This window comes from Grammomys surdaster, unplaced genomic scaffold (genome assembly GCF_004785775.1).
Source record: "Grammomys surdaster isolate TR1022 unplaced genomic scaffold, NIH_TR_1.0 313, whole genome shotgun sequence".
NCBI lineage: Eukaryota > Metazoa > Chordata > Mammalia > Rodentia > Muridae > Grammomys > Grammomys surdaster.
Genome location: NW_021604732.1, coordinates 6682019 through 6691445, shown reverse-complemented (window position 1 = coordinate 6691445; position 9427 = coordinate 6682019).

Below are 9427 nucleotides of genomic sequence, written 5' to 3'. Positions count from 1 at the left end.
GGGGAGGAAGGAAGGAAGGAAGGAAGGAAGGAAGGAAGGAAGGAAGGAAGGGATCTTAAAATAATTGTGGTCATTTTCTCAATTCAGTTAGCCTGTAACAACTGATAAATAAAATATTCCTTTGCAAAGAATAAGAGGACGATATTTTAACTGGTCTGTTAAATTCAATGGAGACTCATAATTCTATCCAATTTCCAGTATAATGTATCCTGCACATCTTTGCATGGTGTTCTGTTAGGAAAGGGAAGCTACCAATTAAGTGAAGATATTGGACAAATAGAGGCATTACTGTTGGCTGTGAATAAAACAGAATAGCAAAATTTCCAGCTTAGGTATCTGATTATTTAGACCCATTTGGATGCTTCTGTGCTTTTCTTTGGTAGAAGAAAAAGTCATCTTGAAATATGGCCTAAAATAGAAGAAAAATATAACTATTTCCTTTGAATGGTTTTAGATGTTGTACTATGGCTACAAAAGGACACTTTTTAAAGGGTAGCATTTGTAGTCTGTGTGTGACAAAAGAAACAATTTACTCAAGCTATCATACAAATCACTGGGAGTTTTGTAACATTTTAATATTCAAGGGAAGAAAGTGGGCTCCCATGAAGAAACCAAAGGAGTGCTATAATTTAGGAGAAAGAACTTCATCAGGGACCACTGAATGTTGCACAGTACTAATGCATTTCTTAGCTATACCTCACCTTGAAAATGATTCATTGTCTCATTTGTTCTAATTCAGCGTGAGGTGGTTTTCCTCAAAAGGAGAAAACAACTACATACACAAAATTGAGACGATAAGTTTTCTATTAATCCAGACTTATGTCAGTAGGGCAAATGATGGCGTCTATGTTGAAGGGAGGGGGAAAATTACTGGGACCAAGGATCTGTATGTCAATTAGTTAACTGAAAAGACAATATCCACAAAACCTTAATGGACTTATCTCAGTATGTCCCTCTTTACCTTGAGAGAACAATAATATTAACTTTTCAATAAATTGAATTAAAAACAACAGCTAAAGTAATAGATTGAATTTTGAAATTATGAAATAGCAGACATATAAGCATTCCTCGGAGACACTGATTATTTTGTTATTCTATGTTCTTGTATCATCTAATGTATGTTAGAGTCGTAAAAATGTAACACAGAGGTTTGGTAAATGGACAGACTACTGAGGAGGGGACTCAAGTTACAGACAGACAATAATTATTCCAATTTTGGAGATTAAACTAATATGAAACTTTATCATCATATTCCTCCTTGATTATTAAAATGTAATTTTGTTGTACTTCTTGAATTATTTATACCTTTTTCTAGAGAACATATATTAAGAATACAACTTTTGCAAATTCACTGTATAGCAGTAATTCTTGTATTTTAAAATCTGAGATTTTGAAATAAACCTTGGCGCTTGTAAGGGATTACTGATACATAACACAATTCTTCTGATTTCTCTGGTTTTTAAAGGTAAAAAATTATTCTGCCTAATGTCTGATTTGAACTTTTTCTAGGAAAAAGTGTGCAGATACAGATGGCATTCAAAATATGTCATAAATCATTGAGTATTAAAGTAATGATGGGGAATTGCCTGACATAAAGTAACTACTCAAGAAATATTGCTGAGCGGATTGACAATAGAAAGAAAGACCAGTGCGTGAGGATGAAGACTGCCTTAGCTATTACACTTGTTTCAATGCTAATGTAAAATTCAGCCAACTTCAACATTCATTTTAATAATTCAACTTATTTTTCCCCATCAGCTTCCAGCCAACTTTTCTGTTATACTTAATCATTTAAAGGATCCCCAAGACAAAGAACAAACAAACAATCAAAAATCTTAACAAGAAGTCATCTTCAGAGACTCCATTGCTGAAGTCAGGAAAAGGTCCATTCTTCCAATAATCATCCTGCTCTCTTGGGAAATCTTGCTTTTCCTTCAGGATAGAAAATCTGCTATATTCTTAGTCACAAAAACTAACCTTAGTTTTCATCACCTTTTTATCAAAATCTGAAGTTTAAGTGTACTATATCCAATCTTCCAATGATAAGGAAATTAGTAGTAGTGTTTAATAAGTAATTGGGTAATAAATTAGTTTATTACAATTATAAATACTGTGGTATTTTTCTACAAAATCCTGGGGCCAATTCCCTGTGTAATTGCTTCAGGTGTTTTTTTAAATAAAAGATAATCTCTTCCTTAGAACATTGAATCTCTGAAATTCTAGTTTATGACAGCATATAAGTGTACAACCTACTGTTTGTTTAGGAAACAATAAGAAAACAATATGGTAATAGTGTCTTACCTGGTGTGAATACCTAATCCTTGCAACACTTGACAACTGAACTTCGACACAAAAAGAAACCAATTCATAGGAAACTGATCCTTTTCCCCCAAGAACCACACTACCTACAGGATTCAGATACATTCAAACTTAGAATGAGATACCCTTGCAGTTAGAGATCTAAGAAGTCTGTAAGCTCAACATGTAAGTCCAGGCCTTAGTAACTTTAAACTTTTAATTGAGTTCCTGAGATTCAAGATAGAGATACTAATGCGTGATTTATGGATTAATGCTGTGTTTGGATCCTTGAAAACCAGGGTGATGACCCTCATTTGTGTTCCCATAACCCCCTATGTTGACCCTGTCACAGCCCTTACCAGCAGTCTGCATTCCAATTGATTTTCTGTTTGCCCGTCTGTCATTACACCTCAGCTAGGAATATTTTATGTGCTACTTTGCCCCTCTGGCATCTACCACAGTTCCTGACACAGCTTTTTCTGTATATGTTTTGGGTAAATGGAATGTCTATTTTTAAACTGAAAATGAAAAGCCTAGATCCTTGGGGTTTTTTTTAAAAGTCTATGGAAACATTTTTCTTGGATTGGTGTGGAGATAGGTAATGATAGATGGATGAATGGATGGATGGACAGATGAACTAATGACAGATAGAAAGATAGATAAACAAGTGAGTAAATAAATGAATATTGTTTGTCCTCCTGAAGGCAAATTGCTATAACTTTATGTCAATTTTCAAATTAAAATTTCCTTTCCTAAATGTCTGTAATCACAAGTGATTTGAATAAACATGGATTATTTAGAAACTAAATATTGGATATTGGGAACTTATTAATGAGGTAACACTGTATAACTTGAACTACTTTATGAGATTCAAAATTCTGGTGTACAGGAAATGTATTGAAATAGGTACATAAATGGATAGTGGAGAAAGTAATTTAGTAAAGCAGATTAGAAAATGTATATAGTGTCATAAATTTTATATAATTTTGTTTAAAATGTACAGAAAGTTTTATTTGCTAGGAGTAGATATAAAACATAATGCTGTAATCTAAATGTAAAATCAATTAGTTCTATCTATCCTAAAACACATATTTCATTATTTGGACATCACAGAAAGTGTATTCCAGGGAAGCATTAGACACAATTACAAGGAATGTGTATGAAGTGGGTGTGAAAACATTACATATGACAAGAAACATGTATGACAACATCAACTTAGAACACTATTGTTGTTTTTTATTCTATTTTAAAATTTGTATTGATGACCAACATTGTTATTTTGTGCATTTCATAGTATGGTGATCAATTGTGTACATTAAGATGATAGTCTATTGGTTTTGGAAAGAAGACTTGGTGTTTTAATGCTTGTCATAAAACCCAAAGGCCAGAAATTCTGATTCCAGCATCCACATTAGAAACCACATATCTTGCAAATACCTGTGACTTGGGCTTCTTTTTCATGACTTCATGTGTACATCTACACAAATGTGTGTGTGCATACAAACTCAAACACTCATGCACACATATATATAAGATAAACTTTTAAAAACTTGATAGGCTTCAATATTAGATATTCTTAAGAAGCTGAAATAATTATTTTGAGAAGAAAAAATACAAAATGTTATGCTTATTTAAAAGAACTTCATAAACATAATACATATATGACTCATTAAAATATGGATGGAAATGACATAGGGAATTTAACACAACACTGTCTAGTTTAGGTAGCAATTTAAATGATTTTATGATTTCCTTTGCTATATAGTAAATGGAAATACACATATTATACAAAAAAGAAATTACTGTTTGCTTCTGGATAGTGTGTGATAAGTGTTGTATCTCTAAATGAATTACTTCACCTCAATGTAGATTAATTTAGTTTATATTACAAATGTTTATTTGAATTTTCATGATCTTCGTGTGTGTGTGTGTGTGTATTTAAGTATGTATGGACATGGTCATATTTTTATATTTTTGCTCAGACTTATTCTGTAAACGTTTCCATGAAATGAAAAATCTTTCACTTACTCAAATAGAGCATTATAAAATGATTATAGACTGTTGATTGTATAAAGGAAAGTAATAATAAAATTATACTTCCTATAGTTAAAGCTTAATAAAAAGTATTATTTTATTTCTTCTCAAATGATTGTTAAGAAACATAATTAGTATTTAAGCTAACTTATATATGCTGTACTGTGAAACAGACACACATTGTAAGAAGCTACAATTGCTTTTTAGATCAGTAAAGGTTTAAGAGAAGTGTCAGCCAGGGGTAGAGGACAATAAGTCAGAAATAAATAACTTAATTGATAAAAAGCAAATCAAAAGAAACTAAGGAAAATGTAACTGCTAACCCCAATGGAATCTGCACAGCATTGATCAGAAATTCATTCTAGAGATTTTGAATACTCAGGCTTGAGGCTAAAATTTCTGTGTTCCTATAGATATGGCCTTTAGTCTATACATTTCTCTTCTTCTTCACACTTTCTCTCCTAGGCCCCTCCAATTAAAAAAAAATGTTCTGGGAAATTTGTAGTTATTATAGATGAGAATCTACTTAACTTTAATGAGTAGACTTTCTCTTTTACTCCTTACAACCTTTCATTTAAGAAGGATGTCACACCATGGTGGTCCAGCCTAAGGAGAATGTGTCACTATGATTAATGTCACCCACTTGTTTCAGACAATGTAGTCTAGTAAAATGAAGATTTCATGAGCTGGAGTTCACTTCTGATTTTAGAACAGATTGTCTGATTGACCTTGAATAGTACAAGTCACATCTGGAAATGACATTTTCTTGATTCAACCTCCACTGCCCTGTGTAAAATAAGCATATGGCAGTCTTTCAATATGAGTGATCAAAGCCATCAATAAGGTAACTGCTGTATCATTCCTAACTTCATCTCAGAAGCCTAGCATCTTTAGCATAATAGAGAAAGGCTTTTCTTTCCCTCTGTTCTTTAAATAAGCATCTGTACTTTCATTGATTAGGGTTTACACTATTTTAAATATCCAACGTAGAAAGTTAATTTGAACAAATCAACATTAATCTTTGGGGAAAAAGAAGATTATTTACTTTTTATGGAGATAAAACATTAAGTTACACAATTCCATAAAGTGAAACATTAGTCTTTTACTCCAATAGGCTGGATGATTTTCTTATAGAAATTATTTTATGACCCCACAATGTCTCCACAACTGTGTTTACAGCATTCATTGTTAATTTTAGTGGTATTAGACACAATTGATGCTATCTGTTTATTCTTTTAATATATATTTATGGTTATTTTACTTGATAATCATATATTCATCATTTCTTATTTAAAATTCTAAACTTTGTTATAATCAAATATATTTCATTTAGTGAATTCTATTCTTTTGAAAAGTCATATGGTTTTCTAATAGTTTGGGATTAAAAACTATTCTACAAGGAATATGGTCAAATACCTATTACTTTGGGCAAAATTTTATAAATGAAGTTGCTCAGTCACTATGTAAATATCAAATTATAAAATGTATTATATGCTATCCTCCAAAACATGTTTGAATTCACACTTAGTTGTTGATGTTGAAAACTGTTTTTATTTCTTACCTATAGACAAGAAATATTCAGATAATAGCATATCATGATTTTTAAAAATCTGATGGATGAACTAAATATAAAATACTATGGGGAGAAGCCATGACTGACCTCTACGCTGTGGTAAGATGTACCTGGGACTGGCTACCAGCAGTGGCCATAGTCATAGCTGCAAATTGCAATCATCACTATTGATTTAAAGCTTTATTTAGTCTGATCTGTTCCTTCATAGTTAGTTGGGTCTTGCCACATTTTATTAGGGAGATTAAGAGATGTATAATTTGTTTTTGTCTTGCCTACCATGCTTCCCAAGGTTAAATTGTGAAATCTGTGATTTGTTTAAATGCTGGGTGAATCATAGCATAGTTCAAATGTTCAGATAATTTGCTTCTATACATTTTGTTTAGTTCTATTTACTCTTGGGGCATTAATATATATTCATAAATATTAAATAAAAATATATAATAAATAATATATAAAATAATATTTAACTAAATATGTGTTTGTATGTAAATATGTGTGTATGTATATTCATTTATGTATATATATGCATATATATGTATATATATATGTGTGTGTGTATGTGTGTGTGTGTGTGTGTATACCCTCATATATGTGGATCTTCTAAATATTGTTTTGAGGTACAAATTTTCTCTTTTTTGTTGTCATTATTTTGTTTTATTTGCTTTGGTTTTATTTTTTATTTAATGGACACAATGCTGAGAGTTGATCATTACATGAAATGTACTGTAAAAATTAATCAGAAAGGCCCATGGGCTATTTTCCAAGCTGCTCTGGGGAAGTTCTACCAGGAATCTAGCATCTATATACCCTCTGAAAAGTTCTCAGAATTCCAAATGTCACACAAACACAGAAACTATCTGCAGCTGGCAAAATAACGCTCCAGCTAGAGCACAGGATAAATCATAGTCAGCTGCTTCAGATCATTTGAAGCAGCCTGATATCCTTACACAGGGGATTAAAACAAAAGCATATTCTTATAAAATTTCTATATTTATATAATATGTTATTTATTTATTTATTTATTTATTTATTTATTTATTTTTGGTTTTTCGAGTGAGACAGGTTTTCTCTGTGTATCCCTGGGTGTCCTGGAACTCATTCTGTAGACCAGGCTGGCCTCGAACTCAGAAATCCACCTGCCTCTGCCTCCCAAGTGCTGGGATTAAAGGCATGCGCCACCACTGCCCAGCATATAATATGTTTCATAAAGAAAATAAAATTTTAGAATTCTTAAAAGTGTCACTATAATATCTGTTGTATATTCATAACTTACATCATAATGTAAAAGAAAATGGGTTCTTATATTAAAGCTGACTTGAGGAAACAGGAAAATATCCTTGGAACTTTCATTAAATTGGATGTCTATGGAGGTAGAGAGCCGATGGCAAATGCATAAAGTCAATAGACACTCAGTATAACTAGAATATCCTTTGAAACGTGTTTGGTGTCAGGATGGGAACTGAGGAGACTCATACTCCAATAGGAAATGTAACACAGTCTACAATGTTGCTTAATAGAACTATGTGTATTGCTTTGAGGCATTAAGTGATGTTATACTGTTTTCTTTTCCTTCTTTCTCTCTATCTCTCGCCACTCTATTTTCCGTGTGTGTGTGCATGTGCGTGTGCGTGTGCGTGTGCATGTGTGCTGGTGCTAATAGTAATAATAATTTATATAGAGACCTAAGATGCTGACATATCTCACTATTCAAGTACCTGCATTATCCACTTGAGACAGGGTCTTTCCCTGGAACGTACAAATTTTCCTAGTATATTGGTAGATGGGCTTGCCAGACCACTCTAGGGATCTTTCTCTTTCCAATTCTCTCCATCCATGTCCCCAGGCTTGTTGTAGTCTCTCACAACTTTTACATGGATGCTCTCAATCTGAATTGTTCTTTTTTTATGCAGCAAGTAGTCTTTCTAACAACTGAGCTGTATCTCCAGATCCCCTATCCAACTCCAACCTCCTTCTCTTATTTTATTTTCTTTCTTATTGGGTTTTTTTTTTTTTGGTTTTTGTTTGTTTGTTTTGAGTCATTGTTTCAATACTTGGATCAATTTGCTTGAACTTACAGTAAACACTAAATAACTTTTAGACTTAGATTTTTTGGGACTGAAGCCTTGAAATATGACCACATTATACATCTTCCAACTTTTATGCCTACTTGCACATACATTTAGATTCTATAAGAGTAAAGTTAAATGCTCTTCAGTGCTGAAGGTGTGCAAGCTTCAATGGGTGGTGCTAGCAATCTGTAAAGCAGAAGCATGAAACCCAAAGTGGGATGTTATTATATATAATGTCATTTCTCCAGCATTCCACGGAACTTGAGGAGAGCATTCATTGTTGATTATTGTAAATCTTTGATATTTACTACTATTTTTATATCAGATTTCTGTATATCACTGAACTCTTCTGGAACTACCCAGTGTTAAGGTTATATTTGGGAATAACTTTTAAAACTTAATAATGTCCTAAAAGGCTCTCAACTCCTGCATGCTCTTAGCAATTAACCAAGTGGAAACTTACCAACAATGCAGTGCCATCAAATTTCCATGTACCTAACTATAAATTGTTAATAAATATATTTTAGCACTTTCTTCAAGTATAATTTTTTAGGAAATAAACATTTTACCCAATTTATTTCACACTGTTTCTGTTCTACCCCTCCTGGGCACTTGACTAAAATAATGTTTTACTTTAGAATTTCTAACAACTACTTCTGAATAATTAACATAGCCCATGTATGTCTATCTTTAAAATGAAATTTTTATGATGCTAATCTAGACTTAAATTTTGCATTATAACTTTTTTGACAAAGATGACTGTTTAATACACTTTAGACATAGCTGTAATTAAATGTAATCATATTTAGCTGTCCTAAATATGTATTTTAAAATAAACAAATAGCATACAAGTGTAAATTTAGTACTCCAAACAGAATGGGTGTCTGGCATGCTTGTCTTCATAATACGTCATTTATTTCTCAATGGTATGGGTATAGTGTTATCAAGCATAAATAATTTCACATTATTGTACCTAGTGTAGAGACAATGCTGATGTCTGAGACTGTATTTTACGCCATTAGGCAACATTGTCTTTAGAAGACTATATTTATCTGTCCTGCAAAACTGAAGTCAATTATTAATGTAGCTTGAAAGGTTACATTATATCTTAATATTTTACTGTATTATTACATAAATAATTCAATATTTGCCCGGGAGTATCATTTCCTTTTATAAAAATGTGACTTTTGAAATAAGATTTTTATCTACCTGTAAATACTTAGATATTTTCCCCTTAATCCTTAGCTGACAGCCATCCCAAAGACAAAGAATTGTGTGGATTTCCACAGCAATCCTAATTTTATTAAAAATTAGCATAATGATGAAAGCTCAACATTCATTAGACATGTACCCACTAGCAACCTTTGTACCAGTACATCTATGTACTATATTACTTGACTAAAGAGGAAGGAAAAATATGGTAACATTGTTTCTTTAATGTTATATTGAGGAA